At 36.7% G+C, this 14,170-nt stretch overlaps 1 long non-coding RNA gene across 5 annotated transcripts in view; it reads right to left on the bottom strand.

Annotated features, from left to right (window-relative positions):
• The window catches only part of LOC101787473 (uncharacterized), a 523,418-nt gene that overhangs the window by 51,849 nt on the left and 457,399 nt on the right, over positions 1 to 14,170 (bottom strand). For all 5 annotated transcript variants that reach the window (XR_010040560.1, XR_010040558.1, XR_010040559.1 and 2 more), the window contains one exon: positions 7,387 to 7,516. This is a non-coding gene — a long non-coding RNA (uncharacterized LOC101787473). The remainder of the gene's footprint in view (positions 1 to 7,386; positions 7,517 to 14,170) is intronic.

Below are 14,170 nucleotides of genomic sequence, written 5' to 3'. Positions count from 1 at the left end.
CGGCCGGTAACTAGGTCATGAAGACTCCTCCCTTAATGAGCGAGAGATAAGACCTACTCGTCAGTCACTTTTAATTCCTTTTTGGGTTTTCTTCCCTTCTCCCACGTCTGGACACAGCATCCATTCCTTCCACAGGATGTAGCATATAAGATACCATGTTGGAAACAGAAAGCTCCTCTCATCAGACCTTAGACCTACCAATGTGTTGATCTGAGATTTCTCAGCCTCCAGAATTGTGAGAAAATAAGTTTCTGTTCTTTATAAATGACTCAGTGTCAGGCATTTTGTTATAGCAGCACAAATGGACTAAGACATCTTATTTGCCTCACACAGTATCATCTTTATTAGCATTTTTGAAACTATTTGTTTTAAGATTTTAGGCATCTCATCATATACAGAGATTTAAAACCATTTGAGTATTAGTTTTTGCGTAAGTTTTGCATAATTGGGTGTGTTGGACACTTTTCTCTTGTGGCTGGGACAAAATACTCAGCACCCCAAATGAAGGGAGGAAAGGTTTGTTTAGCTTACAGTTTGTTGAGATTTCAGTCTAAAATCAGCTGGCTCCAAGGTAGGGTGGCATGGCACTGGGGCAACTTTTCAAGGCATCAACTAGCAAAAGCAGCCAGATCAAAAGTGGGTGAGAGTAAGCCTCTTTTCCTTCCTTATATTGCATACAGGCCACTCTCTTCCCCCCAGGGCAGGTGAAGCACTCACAAAGTCCCCTTGCCCTCCTCCTGCCCAGGACAAGGATATTTGCAAAGAACCCTGGCTCCCTGCTGAGTCCCTTATTTAAACTTCTAAAACTTTTCAAGTTGACACAATGTATCAGCCATAACACTGGGATCATCACAATTTCATAGCAAAAGTTAAAACATACTTTAGGAACTGCTTTGAATGAATTGTGAGTTGTCTGAAATAAATTTGTAGGAAGCCTATATATTTGTGCATATATACATATATATGTGCATATATATATTTGTGCGTATATATATATATATGTTTTTGCTGGATTTATTTACTGGAAAAATATGCACATAAAACTATACATAGGGGAAATTTTAAAGACAAGTATTGAGGCATTGCACAAAGCCATTAATTCATAGGTAAATGATACACAATTCAAAACATGAGTAAATAAAACATTATGCATCAAGAATCTTAGAACCTATATAAATAGTTAGAAGTGGTTAAGAAGGCTGGCAGAGTTAAAATGTCCATTTAGCACAGGGCTTTGGTTCACTTTGTTCTAAAGTAGAACCATAATAACCAAAACTAGGCTCCTGGACGTAGCCGCAGTGAGGTACGGATTGCAGTGCCTGACGTGTACAAAGGTGAGTCATAAAAGGGAAGCAAATGAGCAGAAATACATCAAAAATGACTGAAATTGTATATTTTCATTGTTAAGAGATGCAGCGAAATTCTCATCTGCTGAATCCCAATTCAGCATTTCCTTGATGTATCTTTTAGAGTTTTCATTCTAATTATAATGAAAATCATTTTTCAATGTAATTTTGCAATAAAAATGTTTCTTTACTTCTCGTTACATAAGAACACACTCTCGTACAGCTACGGAGCAGGCTTGCCGTGTGCTCAGTGTATCTTTCTTTCCTTTCTTACTATTTAATCTCCTCATAGTCTAAAGATGTCAAGAGGTTCAGATTAAGCTTGTTAAAGATCTGCTTCACTCGAACTCACTGATGATTATTTATTTAGCAGTTTTATGTAACCTTGTCATTGATAAGCACTCTATTAATTTGCCGAGGGACAAATCAACACTAGTTATTTTTCTACTGGCTATTAGACTCGGTGCCGCTGTTTGTTACAAACCACTTGCCAGTTAATTATAAATTATGGCTCCTCTTTGCCTATATTAATTGATATCTCTTCTGCCTTTGTAATACTAGATAAATAAATTGAAGGGAAGATTTATTAAGCAGTGTGTCTTGTGTCTCTTGATTAGTATTCTTTACTTTTTTAACATTTATACTTGTTTATACAGATTTGACACACCAATGCATTAGAGAAACGATGTTTAGGGCATTTTGTTTGAAAAAAAAAAAGAAGAAAAAGGAGATAAATTTAATAGGCTTCCTAAAAATTTATTTCAAATGACTCACAATTCATTGTAAGTAGTTCCTAAAATATGTTTTGACTTTGTGCCATGAACTGGTGATGACATTCTCCCAATTTATAAAAGCTAATATTCAAATGGTTTTAAATCTATGCATCCAGTTTCTATAAATAGGCCCATATGTTATATACCCAAATACAGTATGACTTTAAATCTACATTCTTTATACATGAAAAATCCAAAACTCTCTATCTTATCTATATTTTTGTCCTGATACATGTGTTTTGGCAGACACATATGCTTTTTTCTTTTAAAAACAACTTACATTCATTAAATTATTTACTTATATGTGTGACACACAGCAACAATAAACCATAGCCATTTTTTTTTTTAAGTTTCTGAAATGAACTGTTGACGGCACTTGCCAAAAAACATGTACATTTTCACCAGCAGTCCATAGAACTGGACATTCCATTTGCAGTCTGCAAAATTTAGGCCAGATAAGAAGAAAAGATATTTTACAAAAGAAAGCCTTAATTCATTTGCTCCCTGGACAGAATAAAACATTGAAGAAGTGCAAATTTAATGGGCAGGTTTACCCCAGAGGGTCATTGTACTATATTTTGATCTTAAAAGAATCTAGCTATTTGCCAAAAGATCTGGGTCTCTGAAATCCTAATTTTGTACATAATTTCTCCATCTAATTGACAGTTTTGACCCAAGTTGCTCTTAAGGTATGTTGGATTACTAATAATGCCCCATCTGACATAAATCCAGCAAATGAGCAGCTAGCCCACTGGGATGGGTGTGTTGTACCTCTATTTGTTCCCAAGGGAAAGGACAAATGTATGGATCAGCAGATCTATTTCTGTTTTCAACTCACATGTAACTGAATCTTTTCTTCATCAGGTTTGTATTTGAAGATTTAAATACTTCTCAAATAAAATCTGGGGGAATTTCCCTTAGTGAAAATAGCCAGGATTTAGCTCAGTGGCACAAGTACCCGCCTGGCAAGCGTGAGGTCATGACTTCAATCCCCAGTACCATAAAATAAATAAATAAAATAAAGAAACAAATAAAAATAATAGATGGCTCACTTAGAACACATGTACTCTAGTAAGATGCTGTGAAAGTGACCTTGAGCAAAATTTTAATAATTACATTTGAAAGATCATCTTCTTTTACCCTGCTACCTTTTGTTAGGTGTTTCTGGGCACTCCTCCCCAAATCATGAGCCACAGACTTTCCTAGTAGCCCCAATTTATTTGATTACCCAGAAAATACATTCTTAATCATGCCTCACCAATTTGCTATTTCATCCCTAGATTCTCTAGCTTACCCTTTCTACCATTTCCTACCTGACTCCTCAAAAACCCCCTCAAGGGCAGACAAGATCAAGGGAAAGTAAGCTTTCAATTATTAGTCACAATTTTAAACTAATGTGATTAACATAGTGGATTGGAATTGAAGAATGGAAACCAACCTTTCAAGTAAATCACTCTGGATTTTTGACATTTCTGATATTCACATTACTTTTGAACTCAATTACAAGGTTAATTCACTGTTTGTTGAACTGTTCTATACTTTTAAAAACATGTTCAGTATTATATTTTTAAAAACACGTTCAGTATTCTAACCTAGTGGTTTTCAACTAGGGATAATTTTATTCCCTAAGGAACATTAAGCAAAGTCTGGAGACTTTTATGGTTGGCAGGGAACGGGTTGCTACTGACTTTTAGTGAATACAGGGCACAGATGATGCTAAGTATCCTACAGTGCCCCACAACAGCAAAGAATCACTGGCCCCAAATGTCTGCAATAGTGAAACTGAGAAACCTTGCTATATCACCTCAAAATGGACCCCAACTTTCTCATTTGATAGGGAGAGAGCTTTGAAGGAAAGGATTCAAAATTAAGCCATGACTCCATTTCCTAGCTTTGAGTGACGCATACAGGTTGTCTTGATGTACTCGTTGATATGAGCTGATTGGAGATGAGTAGATAACACTGGGTTTACAACGTGTACACTTGGGAGCCGAGATGATTCTTTTGTAAAGTTTCCATAATATTTGCTCATGAAAATAGTATTAGAAATACAATCAAGAGAGATAATTCAGTTTTATTCAACTCAGTAGCTAGACTAGGAACTCTCAGTTGGAACGTGAGGGGCGGGGCAAGAGAAGAATTATAGTTATATGGGTCATTGAGGCAAGATGGTCACTAACAAGTCATGGAAATAGCACAAGATAAATGAATAGGGTTTAGTGAATCTGGGAAAATAAGATTTATTAATATGAATATGTGTTTCATTCAACAGTTTATTTGCTAGTATTCAATGAGTAAAAGCACTACATGATACAATAGTTGTTTTCAAGACTTTATCTCCCTATCACTAAAATATTTTACCATATATTTATAAAAAATGATTTATGTGTAATCCACATATTCAACATTAAACATCACTTCTCATTTTAAGTATGTGTTCTAATATTATCTAATATTCTAACATTACCAAATATAAACTTTCTACTCCCTCAAAACCTCACTTTGGAAACTGCTGCCCTAAGCCATACAAATTTAATTCTTACTGAAATGTACATATTTTTCACTAGTAGTCTTCTTCAGACAAACAATGTCTTTTCCTTTGTATTTCTACTGCTCAGAACAAGGGTCAAGAGGAAACCAACCATCATTCAACAAATTTTGTTGTAAAAAAGAGAGGAAAAAAAAGTGCTCTAAAGTATACAACTGCAAGTGTATTTAGGGATGTTAAATAGATGCCCATATTAATGTTTTTGGTTGGATCATTGAACACAACTGTTTGCAGTCTCACTGTTTGAATGTCCACTTTGTATGCTTTGATACTGTGACTTGAGCAACTGTCTCTAGGATGATAATTGTAATCTATTAACTGGTGATTTCTTACTTTTTTTTTTTTTTTTGTAGTTCTGTATTAATTGTACCTTCACACTGCTTTTTGTTTTGTTTTGTTTTTTCTCTTTTTCCTTTTAAATAAAATTTTTAAAAAATTAAAAAAAAAACAATTCAGGACCCATGTCAACCTTTCTCCCTCTAAGATAAGTTTTATTTTTTTATTTAAAATGAATAGGAGTCCATGTTCAAGGCAGCTATCACGGTTGACATAACAAAGGATACACTTGTCCTACATATCACAGCGTACATATATCTTGAAAAAAGTTGGGCCACCATCTGAGCACTTAACTTTTGAGTTCTCTGGGCAAATTTTATATGTCCATTGATACTGTTTCAAATGTTGGAATTTAAAAACCAGTAGACTACACTTTAGATAAGCAGGAAATTTTTTCACAGTAAGAATATAGTCATTGCCACCCCACTTCTGCCATAGAATAATGTTAGTGACTTTACTGATGTAACTCTCAAAATGTTTTTGTAATGTGGAATCTTACACTCGATACTACAGGGAACTTCAATAACATCTGGATAATTATTTCTCTATTAACAGAAAATAAGTTGAAGAAGTACTCTTCAATTATGAGGATTTAATATTTTTACTTTGGAGGGCTAGCTCTAATATATAGCAAATTCCCTGTCCCTAACTTCCATTACACTTTTGTGATATTCACTGAGCATCTATTATGTTCATTCAATTGAGAACCCATAGATTCTACCATTTTGAAAATTGCTTTGTGAAGGATTCTGAATCCACAAGTTTTCTCCAGTGAAGGAGTCTTCAACTAAATTTTTCCTTGGTATAGTTTACTGAATATAACTATGATAAAAATTGTCAAATTTCATCACCAAAACTTAACTGGGCAGATCTATTTCTTTAACAAGCATTAATAAAGATGAAATTCCTAACACAGAGCATACTCTGCATAAAAATTCTAAAAAGGGATATATTATTAACTGTACCATATAACATAAGGAACTATGGGGCCAGATGTTAAATATCTCACTAAGGCACACAAAGGAGAAAAATATGCATTCCTTTAGAGATAAATATGATACTAAATTCATTTTATTACATAAATCCAGTGCACTTTAAAAGCCATTGTACATCTGATAGGGCTTTACAGTTGGATTGCAGAATTCTCTGAAAAGGGGTTGTTTGGGATGCAATTCACATGACAAACAAGGGAAAGACACAAGTTTAGCAAAAAGCTCACTTTGAGTGGATAAATTTCTCTTTTTTCCTTTTTCTAAATGAGAAAGGCTGGATAAAAAGCACATAACATAACTGCTGACTGAGTGGAGCTCTCGAGTTAAGGACTTGTGCAGTGAAAATTCTACTTTGTCTAGCAAACACTGTCAAACAGAAACCTTGAAAGAGGAACATTTAGTTTTCTCATTTTCTTAACCCCCCTGGCTTCACTAACAGTACTAAAGTCACAGGTGGGGGGAGGGCTACACAAGCCAGAAACAAGCTGGTTCTCTCATTCCCAGAGACTGAGGTTTACTGGGGAAAACAAGTTGCTGTTCACACCACAGGAACTCAGGCACTGTTAGGTTGCAGGGTCCTGAGAGCAACCCAAAGGTCCTGCACATCATCCAAAGTCCTCCCAGGGTAAATGCAAGAATTCCAGGTCACAGTCTCCCAACACAAAACCAAACAGGATATTTGCTTATATCAGTCCGTTTATTTTTCAACCTGGTCACATTCGAGGGAAAACAATGAAACTCCCTGATTATTGTTAATATGATTTTTAGAAAAGTAGCCATTCCATTTGCTTTCAAGGGGCTCTAGCTTAATAGTAGATACCGTGAGCTCTGGAGTAGAGTGGAACAACCTCTGAGTAGTAACTCTACAGTCTACTACACACTCCAATAGACTGCTTTTCCTCTTGTAAACATAATTCTTCTCTCTCACACTTTGAGAGAATAAAATAATGTGACACAGTAGCACATTACTAGGCATATAATAAATGTGAAAAAATGAACTGTATTATATTACTACAATATTAATTTTAATGCACAAAAATGGATGCCCAGAAAGGACTCAATGTGCACAATATTTATTATGGTCCCTCCCTATAAAAGAAAAATAGGAAGGAAGGAAGGAAGGAAGGAAGGAAGGAAGGAAGGAAGGAAGGAAGGGAGGTTGGGAGAGTCTTTAGACCATGATGGAACTCTGATCCAGAGTGAAGGAAGAGGGGAAGAATTTTAAATCACTGTGCATTCCCAAGGAAAAGTATGGCAAGGTCATCCTGCAGTCCTAGAGATAACTCCACCCGTCAGATGATCCTGCCTCTCCAAAAATAGATCTGCCTCAGGAACAATGCCAGGCCTACTCCTAGGTGGGAACAGCTGTGGGAGGAGGCACAGACACTCACCTGGATGGATTGCCAAGGCAGCAGCTGAGACCCTAGGGTCAGTCACTCCTGTTCCCTGCAGTCAGAGGCATCGTCCAGTGTTACCACAAGCATCATTCAATGCAGTTCCTTAGAAAATCATGTGTTTTTTCTTCAGAAAGGAAAGAGGGCAGAGAAAGACGGAGAGACAGAGAGATACAGAGAGACACAAAGACAGAGACAGACAGAGACAGACTCAATATTATTAGAGTAATAATAAAACATATGAACTCAGGGCATCTTTCAGGTTACATATTTGTTTTAAAAATGCAAAGGAAACCACATGGATGCAAAGAGACATCATCTGAGGTTCTAAGATAATTGTTTTTTTATTCTGACTAAAAGCATGTGATGAAGACAATGCACTTTCAAGGGTTGTTTTTAATCAATCCTTCCCCTATTTAGCTCTTCTATGCACACGAGGTCCTAGATCGCCTTAGAATCATTATTATATTTTTTTCTTTTCATTTTCCCTAATTTGCATGATTATATGACTTTTAACTTCCATCTGGAATTGCACCTCTTTGAGAATCTGAGAGAAACCAGGCCTATCCTCTCTAAAATATATACCATCCACACTCAACAAGGGATACGGTTCCAAAGGGTTTTTGGATCCTTATATCAACAATTACCAGAGATGCAAGGTTTACCAATATCACAGCAAGAGGTAAATTTATAGAGCTTCTAATCTACAGAATTTTAAACTATCCCACAATTCTTTGGTTTTAAGAGGATTAATGCAATCAGTGCATATAATGTTTTACCAGATCAAAATCTCAGTGCACACTAAGTTATTATTCAGCTAAGTTATATGAACAGAAACACTGCATGTAGATACACACTTAAATAATAAAATGTTTACTTGTGTTTTTATTCTTTCTTTTCCCCATATGATGTGCTCAAATTTAAGATAGAAATCTATCTACATGCTGAAGTAAATTTGACTATGTCTTAAGGTACTTACTTCTCCTATTTTTTAAATTCAGTATGACACCGTTGTAGTAACAGCCCTGTAAATGTCTGTTACCTCACATTGACTTTCTTTTCTTGGTTAACATTACTGCTGTAGTCTCCCTTCTCCTCTTACTAGATGAACGTTTCCTTTTACCTTTCTGCGGCTCATCACTGTTGAATCCACCCACTACCTGTACGCAATGGGATGAATTCATATGTCAGGAAACCAAACCATCGTCCAGCATTGTCCAGCATTGTCCAGTTGCCTCCAATTATTCATCTCCAAGTATCTGCCTAGCCTTCAAGCCTTAACTTTCCATTTTCTTTCTTTTGGAGGTTAGAGTCAGCACTTCAACCTGGTGGTGTTTTTGTGTTTGTTTGTTTGTTTTGTTTTGTTTTTCACAGAGTTTAAAGAACATGCTAAATGACAGAGGTCTAGAAAAACATATTTTCTCCGAAGCCAGTGGCCAATTAGGTGCTTGCCACTGCTCTGAGTGCTGGGTTCTGGTAACGCGGTGAGAGATGACCACTTATTTTCCACTTTACAGTCTTTGCCAATACTCGGAGTCCCACACCACTGCCTTTAATTCTCCTCTTCTGGATGGCTTGTGACAGGGGAAAAGATAGAAGGTGTGTGTGTGTGTGTGTGTGTGTGTGTGTGTGTGTGTGTGCGCACGCACGCGCAAAATGACAACACTAAGCAAACTTACCCAGGGTATAAAGTAAAGAGAATCGCTATTTTACTACCTCACCTTTTATTTTAATGCTTCTAAATGAAATTGTGGAAAACACCAAGTCCACAGGGTTAATACTCAGACATAAGTACTGTGGCTAAAGACTTCATGAATGTTATTAAGCTGTTGACAAGATGAGAATCAGACATTCACTACTGGTTCGGTAATTGTCTTTCATCTAGGAGCAAGTTCCCCTCTCCCTCCCCCAAATTTTATGATTCATCATATTTATTTTTTGTTTCCTCAAGCAACATCTTTTATTAGTTGCACACTCACTACAGAAATTTAATTTCTGCAAGAGAACAACAAAGCAGTTGATTATTATTATTGAGAATCTGGTACAACATCGAGTGAAATAAAATCTATAAGGCATTAAAATGACAGATTAGGCAAGAGCTATATTCATTTACAAGTGTTAGAACATCATGCTAATGCCTCACAAGCACAACATAAAATGAAAATCAACTCTTTCATGCTGCTTTACGAAGGAAAGCTGTGAAGCTCCCAGGAATGTATGCCAGAGCCTCCGTTAAAGAGGCAATGTCCTTTTGCAGGTTCCTCCTGGACAAACAAAAATAAAAACCCTCCTCTCATTAGCACAATCAGAAGTACTCCAAGGTTATCCTTTGGTCACCCCAAACTAAATACTGCTAATCCTTCCAAGATTTAAAGCATTCACGGTCCTCATTAATTTTTTATTAATGGAGAATAATACTTCACTTATCAGGCAATCTCTATCCTTTATACCCTACCCTAGAAACCAAAGAGAAAGTAGAAAAATTAGGCTCAGGGCTTAGCAAATCAGGAATACTATTCCGTACAATAACCTCTCCCCTATAATTTGTACAATGCTTATTAATTTGCACTTTAGATAAAATATGTACTTTTTATCATGCGTAGTAACTAAAGTTAGATAAGAGGAAGCAAATAAATATAGTACATGCCTGTAATCCCAGCACTCTTGAAGGCTGCGGTTAAAAGGCAGTAATTTTGAGCTCAGCCTGGGCAATTTTGTGACTTAGTGAAGCCCTGTCTCAAAATAAAACAAAATAAAAATGCAAAAAGGCCCAAGGATATAGTTCTGTATGAAGGCCCTGGGTTCCATCCCCAGTACTTGAAAACAGGAAAGGAGGGAGGGAGGCTGAAAACGAGGGAGAGGGGGAGGGAAGAAGGGAGGAGAGAGGGAAGAAAGAAGAAAGAAAGAAAGAAAGAAAGAAAGAAAGAAAGAAAGAAAGGAGAGCCAAAGGGAGAGAGAGGAGAAAGGGAGACAGTCAAGTTAAAGTTCTAAACACTATATTGGTTTTCTAATAAGATAAGAGACATAAAGTATAATAGACAAAGTGTCGCAAAAAATTTCTAAGTCCACCTAACTAAAAATGTTGGGAGAAAAGAACAAACTCTAATTATATTAATATAAATCTTTCAGAAAGGGCCACATGAGTTTAATATTGGTCTTTATTTCTGGAAGTAAAAGTCTATAAAATAGTTCATGAAAAGTTCTATCAAAATAGTGAATTTTTATAAGATAACTTTTAAAATAAGGAAGCCTATTTCATATACGTAGGTCAATTTATTTTGACAATATTGAATAAAAATATTGAGAATATACAAAGTATGAATATACTATATATTATCATGTACATAGTTAATTGTGTAGCATTAATTACATTGTAATTATCTCCAAATCAGATAAACAATGCAGTTTCATAATACACTTTTAGAGGTTTATTTCAGGCTCAATTACTGTTTAATTCTTAGAAGGCAATATTAGATGCCAGAGCTTCAATTCTTTGAACTAGAGATGGAGAAACATAAAAGTTTGATTTCTTTGTTCTTGTATGAGTGGTGATTAAATTGCAAGGACCGCTGAAGTGACCCCGTTAAACAGCCCCTCTTACCACAGAAGTCAGCATGGGCAAACTCTCATCAGGAAGATGTCAGACGCCATTTGCACGCTACACCTACTGTTCTGGTCGCACCCGTGAGAAATACAAAGGTTCATGTGTCACATGCAACTTCTAGAACACACGGGCTGTTTCCATCCCTTCTCCTCTAACCAAGGAAGAAATTATAAATGAATCGGAATATAAATGAATGAGCAAGGGAACCTGACTTGTTATAGATTAGCAACCATCTAGAAAGATAAATCATGGACAGACTTCTGTTTTTGATATTAGTAACAAATTCCTCAGGACAGAGCTTCATTATTGAAGGAGGGAAGGCTGACCGAAGGGGGGATAGTGTGGCAGGGGCAAGAGATTGTTCTTCCAGTCCGTACTGTGTGGCCTTCAGACAATCCACTGTCACCACTAGGGCCAGTTGGACTTTGTAAAGAAGGAACTGCACAGAGTTCCCAGTTTAGACACTTTACAAGGTATCCTGAGAGCTCGTTGAGATCATTTCATGTACAAAAAGAAGGGTACAAGCCTAAGTTGAAATTCACATCAAGGAAAGGACCCTTATTTTCTGATGCCTTTATATAAAAATATCTTCTCTAACCAGGCTGTGACTTCTTAAATTCAAACAAATTCTCCCTTGGTTTGACAAAAACTATGGAACTAAGTATACCTTGAACCCAAATGTATGTGTTCTTAGAATTAATGATACAGTGCATCTTACCTGATGAGGCAAAGAGTGAATTGGCAAAGAATCATTCAATTATAGATTTCACAGTAAGAATACAAGTCTAACAGTCACGAGCTAAAATTAAATAGCTAAAAATACGAGAGACCATAGGAGGTACCTACAGATTTTAGGCATATGGTGAAAACTAAAGTTGTAATAAAGAAGAAACCATCCCTTAGGTGGATAGATTAAAAAAGAAAGAAAGAAAGAATCGAAAACACATGAATTTGAGTTCTGGCCTACTCCCCATTGACTGGTTGTTAATTTTTGAACTTCACCCAGGCTGTGTGTCCAACAGACCACATGGTGATTGCTAAATTGCTCAGTGACCACAAGCTACAACCATGGGGAAAATAGTCATGAAAATTAACATCCTATTTAATACGCACTACATTTCCAGCCAACACTCTGTGTACCAGAAAGTCCTCAAACTGGCTCCAAAACTTTTCAGTTCCTGACAAATGCACTGGACCCCCTCCAAGGAGCTGGGCAACAATCTGTGCTCAGCGCTGGAGTGCCCTTACTGAGAGAGGAGAATCAGGCAGGGATCTGCTAGAGGAGAAGTCTGAAGACCAGGGGCCGTGGGACACACTCAGGTCCCGTGAACTCGTTTGGCATGGTAGGGGGCAGGGTCATAAGTACTTTCACTTCTGTCATACTATCTAATAACAGCTAGGTCTTGAAATTGTAACAAATACTTGAAGACTTTCGTTAACATTGGAAATAGAAATTCATATCTGTTTTTAAAGTGATGGCATCTATGAGAGGAAAATTGCTAAAATAGGAACCTCCTAACTTAAAAATAAAAGTGACAACATTCATAAAGGTACTCTCGTCTTCTCTTTTATGGGCTTGCACATAACTTCTTAATTGTTGATTTTTTCCTGTATTTCTCATAAGGCATGTACTTTAGTCATAACTCTGTCATTAACTTCAAAAATTTACTGTTTAATTTACATTGGTGTGACTCACGCTTGTGAGTGTAGCTATTATAATTTCTACCTCCTCCTCTCATTCATACATACTTACTTTTCTATGCTAAGAAAACAACTACTTGCATTTCTCAAATATTTTTAAAATTCTTTTCAACATACATTCCATGACAATGTTGGTTTTCAGGGACAACCAAATATACTCAAGATCTGTTTGCTTCAAGCCCTGATTTTCTTTAGGCTGTTATTTTCTCTGAAATACTAGGTTTATACAAGTGATTAGTTTCAAAATAAGGTCACAAACTTAGAGCATGGGTTGGTATCTTACAACTTCTCCTTTCCTCTCTCAGGCCTGCCAGTGGCTGTGTACACAGAGCGTGTGCACCATTGGCATTATCCAATAAGCTTGCAGCCTGGATGGGATCAACGGGAAAGAAAGGCTCGCGGCAGCTTGCTGCTTCCTGCTGCCATGCCATGGACTATTTCTCCTCTACTATGCTCTTCTGCCATGCCTCCTAGCCTTGGAGCCAGCCAAACATGGACTGAAACCAAACTTCTACAGACTGTGAGCTAACATAGATCTTTCCTCCTTTAACTCATGGGAGGTGGGATTTTGTCCCAGGAGTAAGAAAAGTAACTAAGATGGATAATTATATTTGGAAACAGAAAATAGTCAACCCAGTGTCTAAGGTAGAATATTCTTTCTAGAAGGAATCAAAGAGAATGGAAAACTTTGTTTTAATCTCAACTTTTCAGTTAGCAATGTAAATGATTGGTGAATTCTCACTTCTATACACTAGATAAAAAAGCATTTAGACTAAACAGTTTCCAAAGACCCTTGCATCACTAAATCTTAAGTAAGATGAACTTTTCACTATCAGAAAGAAAAAATACAGCCACAATGTCCAAGTCAGTTCATCCCATCAGGACTATTGGCAAAAGAAAATAGAATGGCTGTGCTCCTGCAATACTTCTATCCGGATGTTAAATGTCAAAAATTCAAATTGGCTGAGTTTTCCACTTTCACTTTTTGTGGATTCTTGTTTTTTTAGATCACATCTGAGACCATTGTCAGGAGGTTTTTAGTCTTTTTCAGATCTTCATAGTCTCTTTCTCAAAGATATTTAATAAGTAAGATATTTAGTAAGTAGGTCACCTACATGCATCTCTGACTGACAACCAAGACACAAGAGGCCCTCTGGAACACCAAGAGCAGCTTGCTTTTGGTAAAGTGTGGCTATTCAGTGCCATGCATGTTATTCCGCACAGCAGCACTTTAAAGGACGCCTAAAAGAGAACCCAGCTATTTAGGTAAGTACACCTGTTGTATTTAGGGGTTGCAAGGAGCACAATTACATACACATAATTTATAGCATTATTTATAATGGTCAAATACAGAGACAGTTCAGGAAATCTGTCCACAACACTAAAGACCTAGAAAATCCAGCTGAAGGCCTGGATCCCGTGTCAATAACCTGCATGAGTTTAGCTGAAAACCTAGAACCCACAACAATGCGGGTC

This window comes from Cavia porcellus, unplaced genomic scaffold (assembly GCF_034190915.1).
Source record: "Cavia porcellus strain 051 isolate PalLab524CR breed Dunkin Hartley unplaced genomic scaffold, mCavPor4.1 scaffold_18, whole genome shotgun sequence".
In the NCBI taxonomy this organism is placed as follows: domain Eukaryota; kingdom Metazoa; phylum Chordata; class Mammalia; order Rodentia; family Caviidae; genus Cavia; species Cavia porcellus.
The sequence above is the reverse complement of the archived record's forward strand: the minus strand, read 5'-3'. Positions and strand labels throughout refer to the sequence as shown.